Genomic DNA, 15,307 nt, shown 5'->3' with positions numbered 1-15,307 from the left:
ACACAGCAGGTGAGTGGTGTCGAGTGAGGGAGTGAGGGAAGCTTCGTCTGTATTTACAGCCACTCCCCTTTGCTCACATTCCCGCCTGAGCTCCACCTTCTCAGATGAGCAGCAGCATTAGATTCTCATAGGAGAACGCACCCTGTTGTGAACCGTGCATGTGAGGGATCTAGGTTGCCCTGTTCTTATGAGAATCTAATACCTATTGATCTGTCACTTTCTCCCATCACGCTCAGGTGGGACCATCCAGTTTCAGGAAAACAAGCTTAACACGCCCACTGATTCTACATGATGGTGAGTTCTATAATTATTTTATGATATATTCCAGTGTAATAATGGAAATGAAGTGCCTAATAAACGTAAATGTGCTTAAATCTTTTGGCCCAGCTCCTACCTCCCGGCAGCCTCGCCAGGCCCAGAACTCTCTCCAGTCAGCCTCTACAGACCAAGCTCATGACTCACAATGGCCTATTGAGGCCCATACCCTACCTCACGGCAGTCTCCGCAGATGAGCCTACTGCCTCACAACAGCCTCCACAGGCACAGCTCCATCGTTACAATGGCCTCTTTAGACCCAGCTCCTGCCTCCCAGCCTTCTCTCCAGGCCCTGAACTTTCTCCGTAAGTTGAGGTAGCTGGGACTGTAGGTATACATGACGATACTTGGCTAATTTTTAAATTGTTTTGCAGACATGGGGTCTCACTTTGTTGGCCAGGCTGGTGTCAAACTAATGGCCTCAAGTGACCCTTCCACCCCTGCCTCCCATCCTCGAGGTATGTGCCACCACAAGGAGCACTTGTTCAATTTTCTAAAGAAAAAATTTCTAAAGTAAGGCTGTGGGATGATGGCAGGAAGATAAAAGAAAAACAGAAGAATAAGTTAAAATGACTTATTCACACATATTCTTTTGACAGCAAGAAGAACTTTTAGTATATACATTCCTTACAAACAAACAAACGGCAGATAAACAACGTTGTATAGGAACTTCAACACACACTGTACAATATTCCCACTTTGCTGACATAAGTTATGGAAATTTCGTGGTTTCCTTGAGTGTCGCTACCAGTATTTTGCTTCTCTGATGATTTTTATCAACTTCCTCATCTGTTAACTTCTCTCCAAAGTATGTCATGTCACGACATACTGCCGCTGCACAAACACGGCCAGTGTCTTCCTATTAAACATGTAGAATGCTTTCCTAATTTCTCTTTTTACTCTCTGTCTTTGTGTTCTGCATTTTCCTTACTTTTATTGTCAGAAACTCCAGAAAGTCAATCGTACTAATTTATCACGATTTGCTTCATTAATTTATACTATGCTTATATGGAATTTTGCCCAACAGACCTCATTACAATTTGGGCCAGGGCCCAGGGTTAGGGTTGTTTTAGGGTCAGGGCCAGGGCCCAGGGTTAGGGTTGTTTTAGGGTCAGGGCCAGGGCCCAGGGTTAGGGTTGTTTTAGGGCCAGGGCCCAGGGTTAGGGTTGTTTTCGGGTCAGGGCCCAGGGTTAGGTTTGTTTTCGGGTCAGGGCCCGGGGTTAGGGTTGTTTTAGGGTCAGGGCCCAGGGTTAGGCTTTTTTTAGGGTCAGGGCCCAGGGTTAGGGTTGTTTTAGGGTCAGGGCCCAGGGTTAGGGTTGTTTTAGGGTCAGGGCCCAGGGTTAGGGTTGTTTTAGGGTCAGGGCCCAGGGTTAGGTTTGTTTTAGGGTCAGGGCCCAGGGTTAGGTTTGTTTTAGGGTCAGGGCCGAGGGTTAGGCTTGTTTTAGGGTCAAGGCACAGGGTTAGGGTTGTTTTAGGGTCAGGGCCAGGTCCCAGGGTTAGGGTTGTTTTAGGGTAAGGGCCCAGGGTTAGGGGTGTTTTAGGGTCAGGGCCCAGGATTAGGGTTGTTTTAGGGTCAGGGCCCAGGGTTAGGGTTGTTTTAGGGTCAGGGCCGAGGGTTAGGGTTGTTTTAGGGTCAGGGCCCAGGGTTAGGGTTGTTTTAGGGTCAGGGCCCAGGGTTAGGCTTGTTTTAGGGTCAGGGCCCACGGTTAGGGTTTTAGGGTCAGGGCCCAGGGTTAGGGTTTTAGGGTCAGGGCCCAGGGTTAGGGTTTTAGGGTCAGGGCCCAGGGTTAGGGTTTTAGGGTCAGGGCCCAGGGTTAGGGTTTCAGGGTCAGGGCCTAGAGTTAGTAGGGTTTTAGGGTCAGGGCCCAGGGTTAGTAGGGTTTTAGGGTCAGGGCCAAGGGTTAGTAGGGTTAAGGGTCAGGGCCCAGGGTTAGGGTTTTAGGGTCAGGGCCTAGGGTTAGGGTTTTAGGGTTAGGGCCCAGGGTTAGGGTTTTGGGGTCAGGGCCCAGGGTTAGGTTTGGTTTAGGCTCAGGGCCATTGGCCAGGGTTAGGGTTGTTTTAGGGTCAGGTCCAGGGCCCAGGGTTAGGGTTGTTTTAGTGTCAGGGCCCAGGGTTAGGGTTGTTTTAGGGTCAGGGCCCAGGGTTAGGGTTGTTTGAGGGTCAGGACCCAGGGTTAGGTTTGTTTTAGGGTCCGGGCCCAGGGATAGGCTTGTTTTAGGGTGAGGGCCCAGGGTTAGGGTTGTTTTAGGGTCAGGGCCCAGGGTGAGGGTTGTTTTGGGGTCAGGGCCAGGGCCCAGGGTTAGGGTTGTTTTAGGGTCAGGGCCCAGGGTTAGGCTTGTTTTAGGGTCAGGGCCCAGGGTTAGGGTTGTTTTAGGGTCAGGGCCAGGGCCCAGGGTTAGGGTTGTTTTAGGGTAAGGGCCCAGGGTTAGGGTTGTTTTAGGGTCAGGGCCCAGGGTTAGGGTTGTTTTAGGGTCAGGGCCCAGGGTTAGGGGTGTTTTAGGGTCAGGGCTCAGGGTTAGGGTTGTTTTAGGGTCAGGGCCCAGGGTTAGGGTTGTTTTAGGGTCAGGGCCCAGGGTTAGGGTTGTTTTAGGGTCAGGGCCCAGGGTGAGGGTTGTTTTAGGGTCAGGGCCCAGGGTTAGGGTTGTTTTAGGGTCAGTGCCCAGGGTTAGGGTTGTTTTAGGGTCAGGGCCCAGGGTTAGGGTTGTTTTATGGTCAGGGCCAGTGCCCAGGGTTAGGGTTGTTTTAGGGTCAGGGCCCAGGGTTAGGGTTGTTTTAGGGTCAGGGCCCAGGGTTAGGGTTGTTTTAGGGTCAGGGCCCAGGGTTAGGGTTGTTTTAGGGTCAGGGCCCAGGGTTAGGCTTGTGTTAGGGTCAGGGTCCACGGTTAGGGTTTTAGGGTCAGGGCCAGGGCCCAGGATTAGGGTTTTAAGGTCAGGGCCATGGCCCAGGTTTAGGGTTTAGGCTCTTGGCCAGGGCCCAGGGTTAGGATTTTAGGCTCAGGGCCAGGGTTCAGGGTTACGGTTTTAGGCTCAGGGCCCAGGGTTAGGGTTTTAGGGTCAGGGCCCAGGGTTTAGGTTTTAGGGTCAGGGCCCAGGGTTAGGGTTTTAGGGTCAGGGCCCAGGGTTAGGGTTTTAGGGTCAGGGCCCAGAGTTAGTAGGGTTTTAGGGTCAGGGCCCAGGGTTAGTAGGGTTTTAGGGTCAGGGCCCAGTGTTAGTAGGGTTAAGGGTCAGGGCCCAGGGTTAGGGTTTTAGGGTCAGGGCCCAGGGTTAGGGTTTTAGGGTTAGGGCCCAGGGTTAGGGTTTTAGGGTCAGGGCCCAGGGTTAGGTTTGGTTTAGGCTCAGGCCATGGGCCAGGGTTAGGGTTGTTTTAGGGTCAGGGCCAGGGCCCAGGACTAGGGTTCTTTTAGGGTCAGGGCGAGGGCCCAGGGTTAGGGTTTTTTTAGGGTCAGGGCCAGGGCCCAGGGATAGGGTAGTTTTAGGGTCAGGGCCAGGGCCCAGGGTTAGGGTTGTTTTAGGGTCAGGGCCAGGGCCCAGGATTAGGGTTGTTTTAGGGTCAGGGCCTGGGCCCAGGGTTAGGGTTGTTTTAAGTCCAGGGCTCAGGCTTAGGGTTGTTTTAGGGTCAGGGCCAGGGCCCAGGGTTAGGGTTGTTTTAGGGTCTAGGGCCAGGGCCGAAAGTTAGGGTTGTTTTAGGGTCAGGGCCAGGACCCAGGGTTAGGGTTGTTTTAGGGTCAGGGCCAGGGCCCAGGGTTAGGGTTGTTTTAGGGTCAGGGCCAGGGCCCAGGTTTAGGGTTGTTTTAGGGTCACGGCCAGGGCCCAGGGTTAGGGTTGTTTTAGGGTGAGGGCCAGGGCCCAGGGTAAGGCTTGTTTTAGGGTCAGGGCCAGGGCCCAGGGTTAGGGTTTTAGGCTCAGGGCCAGGGTCCAGGGTTAGGGTTTTAGGCTCAGGGCCCAGGGTTAGGGTTTTAGGGTCAGGGCCCAGGGTTAGGGTTTTAGGGTCAGGGCCTAGAGTTAGTAGGGTTTTAGGGTCAGGACCCAGGGTTAGTAGGGTTTTAGGGTCAGGGCCAAGGGTTAGTAGGGTTATGGGTCAGGGCCCAGGGTTAGGGTTTTAGGGTCAGGGCCTAGGGTTAGGGTTTTAGGGTTAGGGCCCAGGGTTAGGGTTTTAGGGTCAGGGCCCATGGTTAGGTTTGGTTTAGGGTCAGGGCCATTGGCCAGGGTTAGGGTTGTTTTAGGGTCAGGGCCAAGGCCCAGGGTTAGGGTTGTTTTAGGGTCAGGGCCAGGGCCCAGGGTTAGGGTTGTTTTAGGATCAGGGCCTGGGCCCAGGATTAGGGTTGTTTTAAGGCCAGGGCCCAGGGTTAGGGTTGTTTTAGGGTCAGGGCCAGGGCCCAGGGTTAGGGTTGTTTTAGGGTCTAGGGCCAGGGCGGAGTGTTAGGGTTGTTTTAGGGTCAGGGCCAGGACCCAGGGTTAGGGTTGTTTTAGGGTCAGGGCCAGGGCCCAGGGTTAGGGTTGTTTTAGGGTCAGGGCCAGGGCCCAGGGTTAGGGTTGTTTTAGGGTGAGGGCCAGGGCCCAGGGTTAGGGTTGTTCTATGGTCAGGGCTAGGGCCCAGGGTTAGCGTTGTTTTAGGGTCAGGGCCAGGGCCCAGGGTTAGGGTTTTTGTAGGGTGAGGGCCAGGGCCCAGGGTTAGGGTTGTTTTTGGGTCAGGGCCAGGGCCCAGGTGTAGGGTTGTTTTAGGGTCAGGGCCAGGGCCCAGGGTTAGGGTTGTTTTAGGGTCAGGGCCAGGGCCCAGGTTTAGGGTTGTTTTAGGGCCAGTGCCCAGGGTTAGGGTTGTTTTAGGGTCGGGGCCCAGGGTTAGGGTTGTTTTCGGGTCAGGGCCCAGGGCTAGGTTTGTTTTAGGGTCAGGGTCCAGGGTTAGGGTTGTTTTAGGGTCAGGCCCAGGGTTATGCTTGTTTTAGGGTCAGGGCCCAGGGTTAGGGTTGTTTTAGGTTCAGGGCCAGGGCCGAGGGTTAGGGTTGTTTTAGGGTCAGGGCCAGGGCCCAGGGTTAGGGTTGTTTTAGGGTCAGGGCCAGGGCCCAGGGTTAGGGTTGTTTTAGGGTCAGGGCTCAGGGTTAGGGTTGTTTTAGGGTCAGCGCCCAGGGTTAGGGTTGTTTTAGGGTCAGGGCCCAGGGTTAGGTTTGTTTTAGGGTCAGGGCCCAGGGTAAGGGTTGTTTTAGAGTCAGGGCCCAGGGTTAGGCTTGTTTTAGGGTCAGGGCCCAGGGTTACGGTTGTTTTAGGGGTAGGGCCCAGGGACAGGGTTGTTTTATTGTCAGGGTTCAGGGTTAGGGTTGTTTTAGGGTCAGTGCCCAGGGTTAGGGTTGTTTTAGGGTCAGGGCCCAGGGTTAGGGTTGTTTTAGGGTCAGGGCCAGGGCCCAGGGTTAGGGTTGTTTTAGGGTCAGGGCCCAGGGTTAGGGTTGTTTTAGGGTCAGGGCCCAGGGTTAGGGTTGTTTTAGGGTCAGGGCCCAGGGTTAGGGTTGTTTTAGGGTCAGGGCCCAGGGTTAGGGTTGTTTTAGGGTCAGGGCCCAGGGTTAGGGTTGTTTTAGGGTCAGGGCCCAGGGTTATGCTTGTTTTAGGGTCTGGGCCCACAGTTAGTGTTTTAGGGTCAGGGCCAGGGCCCAGGTTTAGGGTTTTAGGCTCTTGGCCAGGGCCCAGGGTTAGGATTTTAGGCTCAGGGCCAGGGTTAGGGTTTTAGGGTCAGGGCCCAGGGTTTAGGTTTTAGGGTCAGGGCCCAGGGTTAGGGTTTTAGGGCCAGGGCCCAGGGTTAGGGTTTTAGGGTCAGGGCCCAGAGTTAGTAGGGTTTTAGGGTCAGGGCCCAGGGTTAGTAGGGTTTTAGGGTCAGGGCCCAGTGTTAGTAGGGTTAAGGGTCAGGGCCCAGGGGTAGGGTTTTAGGGTCAGCGCCCAGGGTTAGGGTTTTAGGGTTAGGGCCCAGGGTTAGGGTTTTAGGGTCACGGTCCAGGGTTAGGTTTGGTTTAGGGTCAGGGCCATGGGCCAGGGTTAGGGTTATTTTAGGGTCAGGGCCAGGGCCCAGGATTAGGGTTCTTTTAGGGTCAGGGCGAGGGCCCAGGGTTAGGGATGTTTTAGGGTCATGGCCAGGGCCCAGGTTTAGGGTTGTTTTAGGGTCACGGCCAGGGCCCAGGGTTAGGGTTGTTTTAGGGTGAGGTCCAGGGCCCAGGGTTAGGCTTGTTTTAGGGTCAGGGCCAGAACCCAGGGTTAGGGTTGTTTTTGGGTCAGGGCCACGGCCCAGGGGTTGGGTTGTTTTTGGGTCAGGGCCAGGTCCCAGGGTTAGGGATGTTTTAGGGTCAGGGCTAGGGCCCAGGGTTAGGGTTTTTGTAGGGTGAGGTCCAGTGCCCAGGGTTAGGGTTGTTTTCGGGTCAGGGCCAGGGCCCAGGTGTATGGTTGTTTTAGGGTCAGGGCCAGGGACGAGGGTTAGGGTTTTTGTAGGGTGAGGTCCAGGGCCCAGGGTTAGGGTTGTTTTATGGTGAGGGCCCAGGGTTAGGGTTGTTTTAGGGTCAGGGCCCACGGTTAGGGTTGTTTTAGGGTCAGGGCCCAGGGTTAGGGTTGTTTTAGGGTCAGGGCCCAGGTTTAGGTTTGTTTTAGGGTCAGGGCCCAGGGTTAGGGTTGTTTTAGGGTCAGGGCACAGGGTTAGGCTTGTGTTAGGGTCAGGGCCCAGGGTTAGGGTTGTTTTAGGGTCAGGGCCCAGGATTAGGGTTGTTTTAGGGTCAGGGCCCAGGGTTACGGTTGTTTCAGGGTCAGGGCCCAGGTTTAGGTTTGTTTTAGGGTCAGGGCCCAGGGTTAGGGTTGTTTTAGGGTCAGGGCCCAGGGTTAGGGTTGTTTTAGGGTCAGGGCCCAGGGTTAGTCTTGTTTTAGGGTCAGGGCCCAGGGTTAGGGTTGTTTTAGGGTCGTGGCCAGGGCCCAGGGTTAGGGTTGTTTTAGGGCCAGGGCCCAGGGTTAGGGTTGTTTTAGGGTCGGGGCCCAGGGTTAGGGTTGTTTACGGGTCAGGGCCCAGGGCTAGGTCTGTTTTAGGGTCAGGGCCCAGGGTTAGGGTTGTTTTAGGGTCAGGCCCAGGGTTATGCTTGTTTTAGGGTCAGGGCCCAGGGTTAGGGTTGTTTTAGGTTCAGGGCCAGGGCCCAGGGTTAGGGTTGTTTTAGGTTCAGGGCCAGGGCCCAGGGTTAGGGTTGTTTTAGGGTCAGGGCCAGTGCCCAGGTTTAGGGTTGTTTTAGGGTCAGGGCCCAGGGTTAGGGTTGTTTTAGGGTCAGGGCCAGGGCCCAGGGTTAGGGTTGTTTTAGGGTCAGGGCCCAGGGTTAGGGTTGTTTTAGGGTCAGGGCCCAGGGTTAGGGTTGTTTTAGGGTCAGGGCCCAGGGTTAGGGTTGTTTTAGGGTCAGGGCCCAGGGTTAGGGTTGTTTTAGGGTCAGGGCCCAGGGTTATGCTTGTTTTAGGGTCAGGGCCCACGGTTAGGGTTTTAGGGTCAGGGCCAGGGCCCAGGTTTAGGGTTTTAGGCTCTTGGCCAGGGCCCAGGGTTAGGATTTTAGGCTCAGGGCCAGGGTTAGTGTTTTAGGGTCAGGGCCCAGGGTTTAGGTTTTAGGGTCAGGGCCCAGGGTTAGGGTTTTAGGGCCAGGGCCCAGGGTTAGGGTTTTAGGGTCAGGGCCCAGAGTTAGTAGGGTTTTAGGGTCAGGGCCCAGGGTTAGTAGGGTTTTAGGGTCAGGGCCCAGTGTTAGTAGGGTTAAGGGTCAGGGCCCAGGGTTAGGGTTTTAGGGTCAGCGCCCAGGGTTAGGGTTTTAGGGTTAGGGCCCAGGGTTAGGGTTTTAGGGTCACGGTCCAGGGTTAGGTTTGGTTTAGGGTCAGGGCCATGGGCCAGGGTTAGGGTTGTTTTAGGGTCAGGGCCAGGGCCCAGGATTAGGGTTCTTTTAGGGTCAGGGCGAGGGCCCAGGGTTAGGGTTGTTTTAGTGTCAGGGCCAGGGCCCAGGGTTAGGGATGTTTTAGGGTCAGGGCCAGGGCCCAGGTTTAGGGTTGTTTTAGGGTCACGGCCAGGGCCCAGGGTTAGGGTTGTTTTAGGGTGAGGTCCAGGGCCCAGGGTTAGGCTGGTTTTAGGGTCAGCGCCAGAGCCCAGGGTTAGGGTTGTTTTTGGGTCAGGGCCACGGCCCAGGGGTTGGGTTGTTTTTGGGTCAGGGCCAGGTCCCAGGGTTAGGGATGTTTTAGGGTCAGGGCTAGGGCCCAGGGTTAGGGTTTTTGTAGGGTGAGGTCCAGTTCCCAGGGTTAGGGTTGTTTTCGGGTCAGGGCCAGGGCCCAGGTGTATGGTTGTTTTAGGGTCAGGGCCAGGGACGAGGGTTAGGGTTTTTGTAGGGTGAGGTCCAGGGCCCAGGGTTAGGGTTGTTTTATGGTGAGGGCCCAGGGTTAGGGTTGTTTTAGGGTCAGGGCCCAGGGTTAGGGTTGTTTTAGGGTCAGGGCCCAGGGTTAGAGTTGTTTTAGGGTTAGGGCCCAGGTTTAGGTGTGTTTTAGGGTCAGGGCCCAGGGTTAGGGTTGTTTTAGGGTCAGGGCCCAGGGTTAGGGCTTGTGTTAGGGTCAGGGCCCAGGGTTAGGGTTGTTTAAGGGTCAGGGCCCAGGATTAGGGTTGTTTTAGGGTCAGGGCCCAGGGTTACGGTTGTTTCAGGGTCAGGGCCCAGGGTTAGGGTTGTTTTAGGGTCAGGGCCCAGGGTTAGGCTTGTTTTAGGGTCAGGGCCCAGGGTTAGGGTTGTTTTAGGGTCGTGGCCAGGGCCCAGGGTTAGGGTTGTTTTAGGGCCAGGGCCCAGGGTTAGGGTTGTTTTAGGGTCGGGGCCCAGGGTTAGGGTTGTTTTAGGGTCAGGGCCCAGGGCTAGGTCTGTTTTAGGGTCAGGGCCCAGGGTTAGGGTTGTTTTAGGGTCAGGCCCAGGGTTATGCTTGTTTTAGGGTCAGGGCCCAGGGTTAGGGTTGTTTTAGGTTCAGGGCCAGGGCCCAGGGTTAGGGTTGTTTTAGGTTTAGGGCCAGGGGCCAGGGTTAGGGTTGTTTTAGGTTCAGGGCCAGGGCCCAGGGTTAGGGTTGTTTTAGGGTCAGGGCCAGGGCCCAGGGTTAGGGTTGTTTTAGGGTCAGGGCCCAGGGTTAGGGTTGTTTTAGGGTCAGGGCCAGGGCCCAGGGTTAGGGTTGTTTTAGGGTCAGGGCCAGGGCCCAGGGTTAGGGTTGTTTTAAGTCCAGGGCTCAGGCTTAGGGTTGTTTTAGGGTCAGGGCCAGGGCCCAGGGTTAGAGTTGTTTTACGGTGAGGTCCAGGGCCCAGGGTTAGGCTTGTTTTAGGGTCAGGGCCAGAGCCCAGGGTTAGGGTTGTTTTTGGGTGAGGGCCACGGCCCAGGGGTTGGGTTGTTTTTGGGTCAGGGCCAGGGCCCAGGGTTAGGGATATTTTAGGGTCAGGGCTAGGGCCCAGGGTTAGGGTTTTTGTAGGGTGAGGTCCAGGGCCCAGGGTTAGGGTTGTTTTCGGGTCACGGCCAGGGCCCAGGTGTATGGTTGTTTTAGGGTCAGGGACAGGGCCGAGGGTTAGGGTTTTTGTAGGGTGAGGTCCAGGGCCCAGGGTTAGGGTTGTTTTATGGTGAGGGCCCAGGGTTAGGGTTGTTTTAGGGTCAGGGCCCAGGGTTAGGGTTGTTTTAGGGTCAGGGCCCAGGTTTAGGTTTGTTTTAGGGTCAGGGCCCAGGGTTAGGGTTGTTTTAGGGTCAGGGCCCAGGGTTAGGCTTGTGTTAGGGTCAGGGCCCAGGGTTAGGGTTGTTTTAGGGTCAGGGCCCAGGATTAGGGTTGTTTTAGGGTCAGGGCCCAGGGTTACGGTTGTTTCAGGGTCAGGGCCCAGGTTTAGGTTTGTTTTAGGGTCAGGGCCCAGGGTTAGGGTTGTTTTAGGGTCAGGGCCCAGGGTTAGGCTTGTGTTAGGGTCAGGGCCTAGGGTTAGGGTTGTTTTAGTGTCAGGGCCCAGGGTTAGGGTTGTTTTAGGGTCAGGTGCAGTGCCCAGGGTTAGGGTTGTTTTAGGGTAAGGGCCCAGGGTTAGGGTTGTTTTACGGTCAGGGCCCAGGTTTAGTGTTGTTTTAGGGTCAGGGCCCAGGGTTAGGGATGTTTTAGGGTCAGGGCCCAGGGTTAGGGTTGTTTTAGGGTCAGGGCCCAGGGTTAGGGTTGTTTTAGGGTGAGGGCCCAGGGTTAGGCTTGTTTTAAGGTCAGGGCCCAGGGTTAGGGTTGTTTTAGGGTCAGGGCCAGGGCCCATGGTTAGGGTTGTTTTAGGGCCAGGGCCCAGGGTTAGGGTTGTTTTAGGGTCGGGGCCCAGGGTTAGGGTTACTTTCGGGTCAGGGCCCAGGGCTAGGTTTGTTTTAGGGTCAGGGCCCAGGGTTAGGGTTGTTTTAGGGTCAGGCCCAGGGTTATGCTTGTTTTAGGCTCAGGGCCCAGGGTTAGGGTTGTTTTAGGTTCAGGGCCAGGGCCCAGTGTTAGGGTTGTTTTAGGGTCAGGGCCAGGGTCCAGGGTTAGGGTTGTTTTAGGGTCAGGGCCCAGGGTTAGGGTTGTTTTAGGGTCAGGGCCCAGGGTTAGGGTTGTTTTAGGGTAAGGGCGAGGGCCCAAGTTTAGAGTTGTTTTAGGGTCAGGGCCAGGGCCCAGGGTTAGGGTTGTTTTAGGGTCAGGGCCAGGGCCCAGGGTTAGGCTTGTTTTAGGGTCAGGGCCAGGGCCCAGGGTTAGGGTTGTTTTAAGTCCAGGGCTCAGGCTTAGGGTTGTTTTAGGGTCAGGGCCAGGGCCCAGGGTTAGAGTTGTTTTAGGGTGAGGTCCAGGGCCCAGGGTTAGGCTTGTTTTAGGGTCAGGGCCAGAGCCCAGGGTTAGGGTTGTTTTTGGGTGAGGGCCACGGCCCAGGGGTTGGGTTGTTTTTGGGTCAGGGCCAGGGCCCAGGGTTAGGGATGTTTTAGGGTCAGGGCTAGGGCCCAGGGTTAGGGTTTTTGTAGGGTGAGGTCCAGGGCCCAGGGTTAGGGTTGTTTTCGGGTCAGGGCCAGGGCCCAGGTGTATGGTTGTTTTAGGGTCACGGCCAGGGCCCAAAGTTAGGGTTGTTTTAGGGTGAGGGCCAGGGCCCAGGGTTAGGCTTGTTTTAGGGTCAGGGCCAGAGCCCAGGGTTAGGGTTGTTTTTGGGTCAGGGCCACGGCCCAGGGGTTGGGTTGTTTTTGGGTCAGGGCCCAGGGTTAGGGTTGTTTTAGGGTCAGGGCCCAGGGTTAGGCTTGTTTTAGGGTCAGGGCCCAGGGTTAGGCTTGTGTTAGGGTCAGGGCCCTGGGTTAGGGTTGTTTTAGGGTCAGGGCCTAGGATTAGGGTTGTTTTAGGGTCAGGGCCCAGGGTTACGGTTGTTTCAGGGTCAGGGCCCAGGGTTAGGGTTGTTTTAGGGTCAGGGCCCAGGGCTAGGTTTGTTTTAGGGTCAGGGCCCAGGGTTAGGGTTGTTTTAGGTTCAGGCCCAGGGTTAGGCTTGTTTTAGGGTCAGTGCCGAGGGTTAGGGTTGTTTTAGGTTCAGGGCCAGGGCCCAGGGTTAGGGTTGTTTTAGGGTCAGGGCCAGGGCCCAGGGTTAGGTTTGTTTTAGGGTCAGGGCCCAGGGTTAGGGTTGTTTTAGGGTCAGGGCCCAGGGTTAGGCTTGTGTTAGAGTCAGGGCCCAGGGTTAGGGTTGTTTTAGGGTCAGGGCCCAGGATTAGATTTGTTTTACGGTCAGGGCCCAGGGTTACGGTTGTTTCAGGGTCAGGGCCCAGGGTTAGGGTTGTTTTAGGGTCTAGGGCCAGGGCCGAAAGTTAGGGTTGTTTTAGGGTCAGGGCCAGGACCCAGGGTTAGGGTTGTTTTAGGGTCAGGGCCAGGGCCCAGGGTTAGGGTTGTTTTAGGGTCAGGGCCAGGGCCCAGGTTTAGGGTTGTTTTAGGGTCACGGCCAGGGCCCAGGGTTAGGGTTGTTTTAGGGTGAGGTCCAGGGCCCAGGGATAGGCTTGTTTTAGGGACAGGGCCAGAGCCCAGGGTTAGGGTTGTTTTTGGGTCAGGGCCAAGGCCCAGGGGTTGGGGTGTTTTTGGGTCAGGGCCAGGGCCCAGGGTTAGGGTTGTTTTAGGGTCAGGGCTAGGGCCCAGGGTTAGGGTTTTTGTAGGGTGAGGTCCAGGGCCCAGGGTTAGGGTTGTTTTCGGGTCAGGGCCAGGGCCCAGGTGTATGGTTGTTTTAGGGTCAGGGCCAGGGCCGAGGGTTAGGGTTTTTGTAGGGTGAGGTCCAGGGTCCAGGGTTAGGGTTGTTTTATGGTGAGGGCCCAGGGTTAGGGTTGTTTCAGTGTCACGGCCCAGGGTTAGGGTTGTTTTAGGGTCAGGGCCCAGGGTTAGGGTTGTTTTAGGGTCAGGGCCCAGGTTTAGGTTTGTTTTAGGGTCAATGCCCAGGGTTAGGGTTGTTTTAGGGTCAGGGCCCAGGGTTAGGCTTGTGTTAGGGTCAGGGCCCAGGGTTAGGGTTGTTTTCGTGTCAGGGCCTAGGATTAGGGTTGTTTTAGGGTCAGGGCCCAGGGTTACGGTTGTTTCAGGGTCAGGGCCCAGGGTTAGGGTTGTTTTAGGGTCAGGGCCCAGGGTTAGGGTTGTTTTAGGGTCAGGGCCCAGGGTTAGGGTTGTTTTAGGGTCAGGGCCAGGGCCCAGGGTTAGGGTTGTTTTAGGGTAAGGGCCCAGGTTTAGGGTTGTTTTAGGGTCAGGGCCCAGGTTGAGTGTTGTTTTAGGGTCAGGGCCCAGGGTTAGGGATGTTTTAGGGTCAGGGCCCAGGGTTAGGGTTGTTTTAGGGTCAGGGCCCAGGGTTAGGGTTGTTTTAGGGTCAGGGCCCAGGGTTAGGCTTGTTTTAGGGTCAGGGCCCAGGGTTAGGGTTGTTTTAGGTTCAGGGCCAGGGCCCATGGTTAGGGTTGTTTTAGGGCCAGGGCCCAGGGTTAGGGTTGTTTTAGGGTCGGGGCCCAGGGTTAGGGTTGTTTTCGGGTCAGGGCCCAGGGCTAGGTTTGTTTTAGCGTCAGGGCCCAGGGTTAGGGTTGTTTTAGGGTCAGGCCCAGGGTTATGCTTGTTTTAGGGTCAGGGCCCAGGGTTAGGGTTGTTTTAGGTTCAGGGCCAGGGCCCAGGGTTAGGGTTGTTTTAGGGTCAGGGCCAGGGCCCAGGGTTAGGGTTGTTTTAGGGTCAGGGCCCAGGGTTAGGGTTGTTTCAGGGTCAGGTCCCAGGGTTAGGGTTGTTTTAGGGTCAGGGCCCAGGTTTAGGTTTGTTTTAGGGTCAGGGCCCAGGGTTAGGGTTGTTTTAGGGTCAGGGCCCAGGGTTAGGCTTGTGTTAGGGTCAGGGCCTAGGGTTAGGGTTGTTTTAGTGTCAGGGCCCAGGGTTAGGGTTGTTTTAGGGTCAGGTGCAGTGCCCAGGGTTAGGGTTGTTTTAGGGTAAGGGCCCAGGGTTAGGGTTGTTTTACGGTCAGGGCCCAGGTTTAGTGTTGTTTTAGGGTCAGGGCCCAGGGTTAGGGATGTTTTAGGGTCAGGGCCCAGGGTTAGGGTTGTTTTAGGGTCAGGGCCCAGGGTTAGGGTTGTTTTAGGGTGAGGGCCCAGGGTTAGGCTTGTTTTAAGGTCAGGGCCCAGGGTTAGGGTTGTTTTAGGGTCAGGGCCAGGGCCCATGGTTAGGGTTGTTTTAGGGCCAGGGCCCAGGGTTAGGGTTGTTTTAGGGTCGGGGCCCAGGGTTAGGGTTACTTTCGGGTCAGGGCCCAGGGCTAGGTTTGTTTTAGGGTCTGGGCCCAGGGTTAGGGTTGTTTTAGGGTCAGGCCCAGGGTTATGCTTGTTTTAGGCTCAGGGCCCAGGGTTAGGGTTGTTTTAGGTTCAGGGCCAGCGCCCAGGGTTAGGGTTGTTTTAGGGTCAGGGCCAGGGCCCAGTGTTAGGGTTGTTTTAGGGTCAGGGCCAGGGTCCAGGGTTAGGGTTGTTTTAGGGTCAGGGCCCAGGGTTAGGGTTGTTTTAGGGTCAGGGCCCAGGGTTAGGGTTGTTTTAGGGTAAGGGCGAGGGCCCAAGTTTAGAGTTGTTTTAGGGTCAGGGCCAGGGCCCAGGGTTAGGGTTGTTTTAGGGTCAGGGCCAGGGCCCAGGGTTAGGGTTGTTTTAGGGTCAGGGCCAGGGCCCAGGGTTAGGGTTGTTTTAAGTCCAGGGCTCAGGCTTAGGGTTGTTTTAGGGTCAGGGCCAGGGCCCAGGGTTAGAGTTGTTTTAGGGTGAGGTCCAGGGCCCAGGGTTAGGCTTGTTTTAGGGTCAGGGCCAGAGCCCAGGGTTAGGGTTGTTTTTGGGTGAGGGCCACGGCCCAGGGGTTGGGTTGTTTTTGGGTCAGGGCCAGGGCCCAGGGTTAGGGATGTTTTAGGGTCAGGGCTAGGGCCCAGGGTTAGGGTTTTTGTAGGGTGAGGTCCAGGGCCCAGGGTTAGGGTTGTTTTCGGGTCAGGGCCAGGGCCCAGGTGTATGGTTGTTTTAGGGTCACGGCCAGGGCCCAAAGTTAGGGTTGTTTTAGGGTGAGGGCCAGGGCCCAGGGTTAGGCTTGTTTTAGGGTCAGGGCCAGAGCCCAGGGTTAGGGTTGTTTTTGGGTCAGGGCCACGGCCCAGGGGTTGGGTTGTTTTTGGGTCAGGGCCCAGGGTTAGGGTTGTTTTAGGGTCAGGGCCCAGGGTTAGGATTGTTTTAGGGTCAGGGCCCAGGTTTAGGTTTGTTTTAGGGTCAGGGCCCAGGGTTAGAGTTGTTTTAGGGTCAGGGCCCAGGGTTAGGGTTGTTTCAGGGTCAGGGCCCAGGGTTAGGCTTGTGTTAGGGTCAGGGCCCTGGGTTAGGGTTGTTTTAGGGTCAGGGCCTAGGATTAGGGTTGTTTTAGGGTCAGGGCCCAGGGTTACGGTTGTTTCAGGGTCAGGGCCCAGGGTTAGGGTTGTTTTAGGGTCAGGGCCAAGGGTTAGGGTTGTTTTAGGGTCAGGGCCCAGGGTTAGGGTTGTTTTAGGGTCAGGG

This window comes from Gorilla gorilla, chromosome 18, assembly GCF_029281585.2.
Source record: "Gorilla gorilla gorilla isolate KB3781 chromosome 18, NHGRI_mGorGor1-v2.1_pri, whole genome shotgun sequence".
In the NCBI taxonomy this organism is placed as follows: domain Eukaryota; kingdom Metazoa; phylum Chordata; class Mammalia; order Primates; family Hominidae; genus Gorilla; species Gorilla gorilla.
Note: the sequence above shows the minus strand (reverse complement) of the source record.